This window comes from Micropterus salmoides, unplaced genomic scaffold (genome assembly GCF_014851395.1).
Source record: "Micropterus salmoides isolate LMB-PRFRI ecotype aquatic unplaced genomic scaffold, ASM1485139v1 Ms_hic_scaffold_4, whole genome shotgun sequence".
Taxonomy (NCBI): domain Eukaryota; kingdom Metazoa; phylum Chordata; class Actinopteri; order Centrarchiformes; family Centrarchidae; genus Micropterus; species Micropterus salmoides.
Genome location: NW_024043372.1, coordinates 37,188,965 through 37,202,283, shown reverse-complemented (window position 1 = coordinate 37,202,283; position 13,319 = coordinate 37,188,965).

Genomic DNA, 13,319 nt, shown 5'->3' with positions numbered 1-13,319 from the left:
AAGCCGCCCAAAACGCTGGATTCTTTTTCGGTGGGAACGCACCTTAAAACAGATGCTGAACTGATCAAAAAATTTAAATCTCACAGAGATCAAAATTAAGCATAGCCGACAGGTGGCTAGTGGTGCTAGCAGGTCTGGGATAGGGCAGGACAGGCGAGTGGCTAGCCAGAACAGGCAGTAAGCTAACGACCGGGGCACTAACAGACAGACAGGCAGGCAGGCAGGACAAACAGGCAGAGGGCTTTTTTTTGTATGACAGGTCCTTTTCCGCCCCCATCAAAAAGATGTTGGCTATTTGCCCTGAATATTGTTCATTATTTTTTTTTTTATTGTTGTTACTATTGTTATTAAAAACATGGAAAAGCACAATTGAATGACAAACAACATTAATTACTTTCCCAGTCAAAAAAGCCATGTCAAAATTTATATATTTAATAAGTGAATGTTCCTCCCAGAAACTGTGTGTGAAGCCAAAGACTGTTTTCTTGGGTGGGGCACTTAATAGGTGTAAGAAATGGAATTTGTGAGCAGATGATGGCAAGGTAGATAAGGTAGAGAGCCACATGCTTAATTATGGCTTTTGTGGAGGTTTTTCGTTCACTGCAGCTCCACCTCATACGAAAAGTGGCACCAATCCGAACTGGGAAAAATCAGATTCCATGTGACTTGGCCTGTTCACTGTCATGAAAAGATCAGATTTGGGTCACAATGGCCTGCAGTCTGAACGTAGCCAAAGAGAAGTCAGCAGGAAGAGAGAATTGTACAAAGGAGCGTGCTACCCAGTCCACCTTGGATCCTCGGCCCGCTCACCTACGCTGCCCCCCCAATACTGACCACCCCCGCTGGACCGCAGCCAATTTCCAATGTAAAAGAGAAGTGTTAGACATTTGGGTGATAATACTTTGAACAAAAGGCATGTTTAAAGTTGGAAAGTAATAGTAGTAATAGTTATAAGTAGTAGTAAGTAAGTTATAACAGTAATAGTTAGTTAGCTGATATTATGTTAACGTTAAACTGTGTTTAGATTTGACTTTGTACTGTAATGGAATGACTGTGAAGTTTGATACTTGTCAGATACTATGATATGTGGTGATAACCTCATTTGATCAGTGTGCAAAGCAAAGTGTCTGAAAAGGACCTAAAGAGATGGATGCATTATTTGGTAGAACAGATGTTGTAGGTTACCTGCAGAGATTTGCATCCACTTTTTTTGTCAGCATGTATGTTGCCTGTATAGATGCACCTATTTGCCACAGGTGCATTTGATCACCACTATATCACAATAAATGATACCACCTAGTGGAATTCATATTACTCTGTGCAGGTCATTCAATGTATCAGCACTTACCCACAGGTTGGTTTGGATGTGCACACATTCTTCTGTAAACTAGACTTGCATCAGAGTAGCAAACAAGGGGTGTAAGGCTCTTTATTTATCTTTATGTATAAGGTAGAAAGTAAAAATACTCCTGCACACACAGAAATACACTGCATAATCAGATTTTATGAGAAACATGAAACGATTTTTGAGTGTTTTCACATTTCAACTTAGCAAAAGTTCAGCTCTAATGTCTGATGTTGTATGATTAGCTTGTCCTTTGAATTGACAGACACAATGTGAAATCTAACATTTTCAGTAAGTAGTAAAGACTGTATAAATAAATATATAACCATAATCTATTTTAGTTAGAAGATATGGAGGCATCATGACCTCAACCGATCACTGAAATAAATTAACATCTTGTTACAAATATCAAAGTGCCTTTCTTTCTCAGTCATATTCAAGACAAATATCTCGCACAGCGCAGTCAATAACAGAATGTTTCTTAGGTAAAAAAAATAAGAACAGCGGTATGGGGAATAACCTAACGTAATCACTAAATGAAGCAGCAACAACAGTTATGGCTAACTTTTTGCAAGCTAACATTAAGTTACAATCATCTGTAACTATCAACCCAGTCAAGATGTAGAAGGGGGTGTGTTGCCTAAAAAGTTTGGGAACCAGTGCGTTATCTGATATCATTAGTCTTGACAAAATCTAGTGTTGCAAGTTACCACAATTATATATTAAAGAACATTAAAGCATTTTAAACCTTGTGTAGTATAACCTCAGTAATAGATAAATTGTTGTTTTAAGTGTTGTTGTATAGTTTAAGGTAAACTTACCTAGAGTGTAAGCTGGTAACAATACGGCCACTGTTGTGGTTGGGCTTCGTCCTTCCCCTTCCCTTATGTTTTCTCAGTTTCCCCCTCCCTGCTGTTTTTTGACTGTCTTGTCTGTCTAGTCCTGCGTGTGTGTGTGTGTGTGTGTGTGTAGGCGTGTCTGGCCCTGGCTCATCCGCACCTGTGGGTCATCTACCATCAACTCCTGCAGTTAAATACTCCGGCTTACCTCCCACTCTTCGCCAGATCGTCAGATTACCCCCAGTGGTATTTTGCGCCGCTCCTTTTGCTAAAGTCTTGTTAAGTTTTTTGTGATCCCGCTTAACCTCTGTTCTCTCGTCTGCCAGTACCTCTCCCGTGTGCGGAGTCGCTGCCTGACTGCCTATTGAGCCGTCTGTCAGTTCGCTCACTGCCCGCTAGCTAGCCTGTCCGTCCCCACTACGCTCCTGGACGCCCTTGTCGGACCCCCCCCCCCCCACCCCCCCCAGACTGGAACTATTATCCACTCCCGGAATCTCCGGTCTTCTCTGTGTGTCCCAATAAACCTTGCCTGTGTTCACGCTAACCATCCTGTGTGTCCGCTCCTGATTCTTTCTAGTGTACCATAACAGCCAAAGTCTACTAACCGCTAAACATACAGCTCTGGGGGTAATTTATTAAAGACACTTAGCCACCACAAAACATACGCAGGACAACGGCAGAAACTCATGGAGGATGCCAGACGAGACAAATCACTGAGACACAGGCTGTTGTATCCCAGTCAGTTGTAAGATGGTGTGAATATGCATGGTTAGGGTTAGGTCCACAAAATCCTGGAGGCACTGTTTATCCTGTCCCTGCCATTGTATGTGATTGCATTTTGTTTTAAGGAAACCCCCATTGTGCCTGTACCCAAGAAAACAGCTGTCTCTAGCCTTAATGATTATTAACCTGTGGGTTTGACCTCTGTTATTATGAGGTGCCTGGAAAGATTGGTTATATCATATATTAATTGTAACATTCCTACTACCTTTGACCCAGAACAGTTTGCCTACTGTTCCAATAGATGCACAGATAACACAATCTCACTTGCTCTACATACTGCTTTAGTACACCTTGAAAAGAAAAACACCTATGTCAGAATGTTGTATTGATTATAGTTAAGCTTTTAATACCGTTGTACCATTCAAACTGCTGTTAAAACTCAGAGGTCTTGTTCTGGGCAACTCTATCTGTAATTTTCTTCCTGACAGGCAGGCCCCAGACTGTGAGACTAGGTAAAACAGACTTACGACTGTGTTGCCAAATGTGACAACAACAGTATCATAAATTAGCCGATGAAACTACAGTCATTGAACTTATAAACAATACTGATGAGAGGACCAATAGGAAGGAAGTGGAGGATCTATCCATATGGTGCAATGATAACAGCCTCTCTCTAAATGGCAGTAAGACAAAGGCAATCATTGTAGACTTCAGAAAAAAAGGGGCAATCACATTCCTATTTCCATCAATGGGTCATATTTCGAGATGGTTGATTTTTTAAAGATTTCTTGGAATACACCTCTCAGACACCATCACGTGCACTCTCAACACCAACTGCATCCTCAAGAAGGCACAGCAGAGACTGTACTTTCTGAGGCATCTCAGGAGTTTTGGTATGAGTACCAAGACTCTTGTGAACTTGTGTGGACTGCTACAAAGGACAGGAAAAACAGCAGGAAAAATAATTGGCACAGCTACCACAACTCCATAACATTAACACCATTCGCTGCAAAAAGAGAGCCCTAAACATCTTAACAGACACCAGCCACCCTGCTCATGCTCTGTTTTTGCTCCTTCCATCCAAAAAATGTTACCGGAGCATCAGATTGCGGAACACCTGACTCAGTTACAGTTTCTTTCCACAGGCAGTCAGCTTAATGAACAGCTGACACACCCACATGTAAAAAATTTTGTTTATATGTGATGTTATTGTGTACCGTGTATCGTGTATAATAAGGAAAGCCACAGTAGAAGTATTTCATTGTGTTATTTATACCACGACAATAAAGTTGAACTGCTGCATTGCTGATCTTTTAAATGTTGTATTTTTCTTCATTTTATGCATTCTCAGTATTTTATTTTTAACTGTATTTTATTATTATTATTCAGTGGGTTTTATTTCCATTTAATTTTTTCATTAATTATGGTATCCAATCTTGTTTGTATGTTCATTCTAACTTCATGTGAAGCACGCAGTGCATTTAATATCTTTCTTGAAAAGCACTATGAGCTGCAATTCTTATATGAAAGGTGCTATACAAATAAAATAAATTAAGAGGGTTGTTGTTGTTGTTATCCCATAGTACACAGTACAGTTCATTCACTGTTTTCCACCAAACAGACTCAGACAAGCCGGTCTGTCTGTCTCCCATGTAACGTCACACAGACCAACAGAAACCCGCTTTAGTTGTAGTTTTTAAAGCAGCGATTCATCATAGTCAAAGGCTACATTGGGTAAGCAGTCCCCAGTCACAGGGCTGGCTGGATGAATAAAGGGGGAACAGGAGAGTGGTTCTCTGCTGGGACAGAGAGTCCAGTCTGGTGGAAGACGGGCCCGCAGGGTTTGATATCAGCGGTAGTGGGGGACGATCCCGCCTCTCCGTTTTGACCAGGCTCAAACAAACATTGGGTTGATCTTGGAGTTGCATAACAAACCTCCATCTGTTTTCTGAAAAGGCATCTGTGCATTTAAACCAAATATGTGACTGTATAATATGTGTTGGGGATAACCATAGGTCTGTCTGTGTGCGTGTATATGTGTATTGTGCATCTACTTTGAGAAAGGTTTGACCAGTGTACAATTTTATCTGAGCTTGACTGTAAATGATCATTATTGGCTGGAAAACCTTTACTTATCCAAAAATGTCTTTCTGACATTCTGTGGGTAGATGTGATGCCACATCATGTCCTGATCTCTTACAGTTTTTCTCAAATGCTTAAACACTATAAGCAGGCTTTTAAACAAATATTTTTCAAGAGCACACCCATTTCCCTAAACTCTACACACAAATCCCTTCATTTCACATTGCCTACACCATGTGGTCATTGAGAAAGCACTGACATTAAATATTATAATAATATAATTTTTATATATATATTTATATTTTTATATATATAATTTTTTCAACTACCCAGGTGGAAAGACAGAGTGATAATTGATAACACACCAAAAGGGTCAGAGTCAGTTCATCTAGTTTGGAACAATGGATCCAGAGAGAGGGGAAGGAAGAGGTAGAAGACACCAGAGAGGAGGTAATACATCCATGGCACAATCAGAAGCTCTGAAGGCATCCTTTTGCTTTTGCTAGTCACTGGTGAGTCACTAAACTGTTGCTTAACTAATGGCTTTTACTAACTTTCATTTGAATGGCAAACTTTTTAGAGCAGCCAAAGCAATTACACAGGAAACAATCCTGTGTCAATCAATCAGCCATTGATTGAGGTTGGGGGTCAATGCCCACCTCCTCCTGTGTACATGTTTAAGTGTCCTTGGGCAATGAATGAGCGGCAAGAACCTTGTAAAGTGCTTTTAACTGCAAGTGCAAGGAAGAGGGAGTGAGATGGCGCCTGGACACAAGCGAGAGATGTGACTCAATGCCACTTTTTAATAACCTTTGAGTTTCTACTACTGGACTACATGCCTTTAGACAAATACTCATTCACTAGATGTCTATCAGATGTGCTGTAGCTAAATTCAAGGAAATTATTCCATCAGCACTTAACTCCACACTGGCTCTCCACATGACAGAGGACTCCTTTACTAACACCAATCCCTCCCAACTTGATCATTTTGTTGACAGTGTTGCAGGCTCACTGAAAATAACGTTCGACTCTATTTCCCCTCTTAAAAAGAGAATAATTAGATGAAGAAAACGAGCAGCTTTGTATAACACGCAAACCCGTAAATTGAAGCTTATATCACGGAGGCGTTCTACTAATCAAGAAGATTTAAAGAGGTGGTATTATGCTTTTTGGCTTTTTCTCTCTCCTTTATTGAGTTATCTCTTTTTTTGTGCATGTAACAGGTTTGCAAAGTGAAAAAGCCCAAAGTCCAGCCCAAAGGGAGTTCCCATCTCCCACAGAAAACTCTGCTCTGAACCGCTTGAAAACAGCTCGTTTGTAGTCCAGCCCTTCACTTCGTTTACTTGTAACGTCACAATGAAAATGCGTCATAAAGCTTGCCAAGCAGCTAGCGGGGTCAGACACGCCCTCAAACCAAGCTAGTCTGAGCGAAGGCCCTTTGGCTTGACTCGCCTTTGTTTGTTTTTCCATTGTAGAAATGTTGCACCTATACCTGCTTCCAGGTACTTTTTTTCATATAACCTCACCTCTGTCGAGGTTCCAAACGAGCTGAGGGATACTAAAATGTAACGTGAAAACAGACAGACTGCTGATTGGTCAGAGAGAATATTCACTATTCACTGCATCATCATTGCTGCACCAGACAGAGGCCAGCAACAGAAAGTTTTATATTTTACAGTTTTTGTATGGAATTTCAAAACTAAATCCACTTCTGAGAAGTTTTGAGGTGAGAAATCAGCTGTGTAGATTTCGAATATTGACAGTTTTACGAGAAGTGGTGGCGAAACAAAAATGTGCTTGAATATTTTCGGAGTTGAGGAGCTCAACAAGTGGCTGCGGGGGAAGCCTGCGCCAACCCGTAGGAGGAGTGTGTGAGCGCTCTGCTCCCGCCGTCACACAGACCACTGCAGCAACAACGGCAGAGGAAAACTCAGCTGGAAGGTTTTCATACCGCTTATCTGTCTTTACATTCTGAGGAATGTTGAAACGTTGAAAGCTGTGTGGATCGCTCGTGTGTGTGTCGCGTTCAACATTACGTTGCGGCAGTTGTGTGTGGCGTCGCTATGACAACAAGCTACGTACTATCTGGGTACTATCTGCAATGGAAAACGGAGCAGGGCCGAGTAGAGTCGAGATTTGCGCTACAACACATAGGGTGAAAAGAGGAGCTGCAGCAATGTGCAGTATGAGAAAAATATGGTGTTTTTTGAAAATTAAACCATGTAAACCTGTTCTAGTACAACCCCTAATTAAGATTTTGAACCTGAAAATGAACATAATACCTCCTCTTTAACTTGGCAGGACAGTATCAAAACTTGCAGAAGGGCCCTTTGTGTAGCTAGAGTAGCTTATTATTCATCATTAGTAGAGAACAAGGACAACCTCAAGTTTCTCTTCAGCACAGTAGCCAGGCTAACAGAGTCACACCTCCAGTGAGCCTTGTATTCTGGCTAGCATCAGCAGTAATGACTTTATGAGCTTCTTTAGAGAGAAAACTCTAATCATCAGAGACAAAATTCAACAGCTCCTGCCCTTAACCAGCATTGATTTATCTTCTTATCCAACACCTCAGAAACATCTGTAAAACTTGATAACTACCTAGAACATTTGCTCCAATTGATCTTCAGCAATCAACTTCAGTGATTTACCCATCTAAAGCCTCAACCTGCCTCCTAGACCCCATCCCTACTAGGCTGCTTAAAGAGGTTCTACCCTTGGTCAGCTGTACCCTACTGACATGATAAATCTTTCTTTACAAACAGGTTATGTACCACAATCCTACAGGGCGGCTGTAATAAAACCTCTTCTTAAAAAGCCCGGACCAATCCTTTTTACCCTGCTATATGCTTCCTCTCACTAAAATTATCAGGAACCATACCATAACCTTTCATTGCTATGCTGATGATACTCAGTTATATATAGCAATCAGGCTGGATGATTCATATCAGTTAGCCAAACTTCAAGTGTGCATTCAAGATGTCAAAGCCTGAAAGTTATTTTACTTGGGCCCAAACACCTTTGAGATGTATTGTCAAACGACATTGTTACTATGGATGACATCACCCTGGCCCCCAGTACCACTGTGACGTTACACAAACTTTAAGAACTGCCTACTTTCATTTACATAACATTGCTAAAATCAGGAACATCCTGCCACAAAATGCAGCAGAAAAACTGGTCGACGCATTTATTACTTCCAGGCAATTCTCTACTAGCAGCACAATTAAGCCTCTCAAAATGCAGTGCTGCTTGTGGTGCCTAGTGTAACTAAGGGTAGAGTGGGAGCAAGAGCATTTAGTCATCAAACGCCTCTACTATGGAACCAGGGGCCTGTACCACAAAGCAGGATTTGAGCTTATCCAGGTAACTTTGGGGTTAACCCTGGGTTTTCAGTACCACGAAGGTGGTTCACTTCTTAGAAGTAGATTACCATGGTAATTTATGCTGAACGGCTAACCTGCTCTGGAGCAGGTTATGTTCTAGTTAAGAGATCAACTCTATGAAAACGCTGCCCACTGACCAATCAGCTGTCTTGGAAAATGACATCACCATCTGTTGGAAATCCCGTAGACTGTATAGGCTGCTTTATGTTTGCTGCGGTGATGTGGAGAAACTCTTGTAGGCTATAGCGATATCATCCTACAGAGACTGATTAAAAGCCTTAGGCTGTTGCCTACAGTTTTTTTACAGTAAGCCTACTTACTGCTTTGAAATGTGTTTAATATTTTTTATCTGCTCTGTCTGTTTCACACAAGCGGCAACCTCCGGCTCTCACTTCCGATACCAATGCGGAAGTATCTGAAACTGCAATTCATCGAGTGGCCACTTGAGGCTGGCTGCAGAAGGGAGTCAATCTCCGTTGACCCCCATGTTAAAATGCCCAACATTACAGCAGAATAAAACATGTTTACAGCCTGGTCCAAAAAATGGTTTTAGTGCAATGCAGTGCAGCGCTAATTTTACCCTTCGTGACAACTGTGAGGAGTGGGAATTTTTTATAACTCACCTGTTTAAATTATATTAAGCCTTAAAGTTTTGCATTATTAGGGGCGTGGCCGCTTTGATTGACAGGCGCCATTAGCTGCTGCCACTGTTAGCACTCGGTCCGCCGTCTGTTAGCCTCACTCAGCTACACAGAGCCCTGAGGCTCAGCCTGTCGGAGCCTTTTGGACATTTCTACATGCAGATACCGGATGAATAATGGCAGGCTGTGCAGTTCGTTGGAGAGAGAACCTCCAATAAATCCGTGTTCTACTTGGTGAGTGAAATTCCTGTATTTTATTTATGTGTTAACATTTAACAGGTATCGCTGTCGGCATATAGCTTGTTAGCTTAACATTAGGTCGTTACGCTAATTAGCCAGATACGAGCAGCCCCAAGCTGCTAAGTTAGTGTAAGTAAGTAAGTGTGTTCTAACCTCAGCTTTTAATGAGTCAAAGACAAGTCAGCAAGAAGGGAGAAGCCAAAATGTAACATTATTACATTAACCTTAGTGTTAGACATTAGGGTGATAATACTTTGAAGAAAAGGCGTCTGTGTGAAGTTGTAAGTAAAGGCTCAGTTCTCAGTTAGCTGACGTTATGTTAACGGTAACGGGCGATGTGAGATTTAGCTACGTCCTGTAATGGAATCACTGTTCAGTTAGATACTAGTCAGATACTATTATAAGTGGCTGCACCTGATCCCAATGGACACAAAGGGTTTAAAGGCAGAGAGCCGAGGGGGGAGCGGCTGCGGAGTTCTGCCTGAAACTGTCACACTGAGGAGCACCGATGCCACTATTTCAGCTAGCTTTCTCTCCCGAGGAGAGCCGTGCACCTCCAAGTGTAATGTTACTGTTTAAAAACGATAACGTTATACTATTCTTTGTGGCTTATACATATTAAATGCAGTTTAGAGTCATCAATAAGTTATTACACATCCTTGAGATTCAGCAAACACTCTGAGGTGATAACTGCGTTTGATCAGCGACGTTTCTGATAAGCTTAAGATGTGGATGCATATTTCGGCCGAACAGCTGTTGTAGGCTACCCGCAGAGATTTGCATCCACCTTTTTTGCCAGAATATAATGCGCGTTATGCCTGCAGACAGGTAGCTGGGCTGTAACTGGGGCGATGGTTTAGTTAAGGTGAGAAATTAGGTGTGTGAGTCCGCCTCTGAGTTTGTTTGGTGGGTTAGAATTTGCTTAAAAAGGTAGTACAGTTCAATAAGAAATATAAAATAAGATCCTTATAATAAACTTTCAATAAGATCTGAATTGAGTTGTTATTGTTGCACAGTGTCCAGCAGAAAACCTTATATTGCACATATTAGGAAACGGTGTATTTCACATTGCCACCCCTAATTACTGTCACATGCCAGAGAGGTTATCATGCTGAGGCGATCTCAGAGTTCAGTAGCTTTATGGCTCTTTGGAAGAAGCTGCTCAACTGTCTACTCATTGTTGTCTTTATTGCAGAACCCCTCCAGATGTGATTAGCTGTGCCCAGTTCTTCAGGAGAGAACAGCTCCAGCTTCCAGCTCTTCAGCTCCTGCTTTTCTTTTTACTCACAACACCTGAACACTACTGATGTGAAATTATGACACTGGGTTCTTATCAACAGATTCTATCATTATAATAACTCCCAACACATTTCAAGTCATACAAAACTACTTTTACATTTGTAACCTTTTAATATTGATGTTTTCATGAATGCAAGACAAGAGTTTAATTTATTAAACTATTGCTTTTGTATTAGGAATACTTTGTTATAAAGTGTATCAAACTAATTATACATAATAAAATCATTCTTCATTCATCATCAGTGTCATATTTTAACTTTAAATAGTCTGATCTAAGCTCAACAATATATTATAGTTAACAGCTGTAAATTAAAATATTAAGATGTTATTTATAGGCTAACATTTCACATATGTTAGTAGAAAGTGAAAAATGAAAGGTTGATGTTGTATACTGTTTTATTTTGACATTTCTTTAAGAGACAAATGTGACATTGACTGACAAGTTACTATGTAGTGAAAAACAAAGAATTATCTGCACACTGAATAGTTTTGAAGCCCTGTAAGATGTGTCATTTATTGTGACCTGAGAAGCTCTTGTGTGGTTTACATTGTATAGACTCACCTATTTACTACATGTGCATTCGGTCAGCTCTGAGACCTCAGAGTTTGCAAGGTCACAATAAAAAACACCTAGTGGAATTCATAATTACTCTGTGCAGATCATTCTTTGTTTCAGCACTTATCCACAGGATGGTTTGGATGTGCCCACATTATTCTGGATTTAAACTAGACTTATATCAGAGCAGCAAACAAGGCACTCTTCAGAAACTTCAGGCTCTGTTATACAGTATATGGGTACTGGGTGTATGGTTCCTTATTTATCTTAAAGTACAAGGTAGAAAGTAAAAATACTCCTGCACACACAGAAATACACTGCATAATTACTTTTCAACATTTCATGTGAAACATGTTGGGAGTATTTTCACTTTTTAACTTATACTAGACTGATGTTCTTTAGCAAGAGTTCAGCTGTAATGTTTCATGTTTTATCAGTGGTATACGATCAGCTTTTCAGTAAGTAGTAAAGACAGGGAGTGCTAATATATATATAATTTATTACAATGTGAACTATAAACCATATGTTTTTTTTTAATGGATCTATGATACAAATATGGACAATATTTAAAACTCAAAGAAAACAGAAAGAGAGAACGCTTTCCACGTCAGTCCACCCCGTCAGCACAATGAGGACTCCAGGTCTCTGCAGCTCTCTGGCAGCAGGTGGGACATCTCGTCCACAGTGTGACTCTGGGAGGAAAATGTGTAATAAATTCTTCAGGTGATAAAAAATATAAAGTAAATACAGATGATTCTTTAATAAATAGAATAGTGTGGTGAAGTTAATTTTCTAATGTAATTTAATTCAAATAGTGAATCTTTGATATATTCTAGATACATTACACAAAGTGAACCATTTCAAACTCTTTTTGTTTTCATCTTGATGATTACTGTTTACAGCTCATGGAAATAAAAACTCCACAATCTCAAAATGTATAAACATTTTAGAATAAATACATTTCTGTATTATAAATTATACAGAAATCACTGGAGAAGAGCTCTCTGATCAGCTAATTAACTCTCTCAGTCTGGTTCTGATGCTCACAATGAACTTTTCCTCAGTATTCAAATTTTTTGAGATGGTCCTCTAAAAGATGCCTCAGTGTTTTAATGCTGACAGCACTATTATGTCACATACGTGGGAGAAAATGGAACAAGGGAGATTTTTTAAACGTCTTTATGTTGTCCTTTTAAGACAGACAATTTCACATCAGCTGTCAAATGTCGAGTAGCTTTGAGTAGCAACATTATTTTAGACTCAAAGTTTAAGCGTTGAGTCGCAGATGTGGAGGCATCAGATCCTCAACAAGAATCTTGTGACAAATATAAAAAGTACCTTTCTGTTTCAAGTGTCCTATTCCAGACAATAATCCCACACAGCCATGCCGACAGCAGCAACGTTACTCAAAATAGCTGTATGGGGAATTAATTAACGTGATAACAGCCATGGCTAATGTTTTACAAGATATACAGCTTCCATCATGTAACTGAGGACTCTACCGCTAGCTTATTACATTTATTACAAGTAACATACTGAGGTGACATCTAAATAAACGACTCGTAATCGCTCGTAACCAACGGTATTGTAGTGAACAACGGTGTGGATTTGTGCATTTTACATTGAATAAATTTGGAGCTACCCTAAATTGAAAAAAAAAACTGGCACCTTTTTGATTCCGAAGCTGATAACGCGGGGCCTGACTGTTAAACTGACAAAGGGACACGAGCCAGCCATTGGCATCTCCCTGAACAGCCTATCAAAACTGGCCCCACCACACACGTTTCCGTGGAAACTGACCTTATTCTTTGTTTTATTACCACATCAAAGGGATACTCCTTGTCTCACCTAAGTGTGACATTGTCCAGGACACTGAACTTTCAATGTAAAAGGACTGCAGTCTCCAAAAGACTCAAAGCATTTAATTAAATTTAATTAAATCTTTAGTTACCTGATTACGTTTGCCTCTATTTGAGTAGTTATGTTAACTGTTGTTGCTATCTGTTGTTGATATTAGTGCTGAAAAGAAGTTACTTGTGCAGTGTTTTTATTTTCAGCACTACACTCCTTCATCTAATGTAATCAATGCTTGTTCATAATACTTTCTTACAAAATCCCTTTAGAAATGATGACAAAGGAATGTTTTACTATACTCTTAATCGCCAGCTTGAATTTAAGGATAAATCAACAAATTCCCCGGTTCCTAAGGAG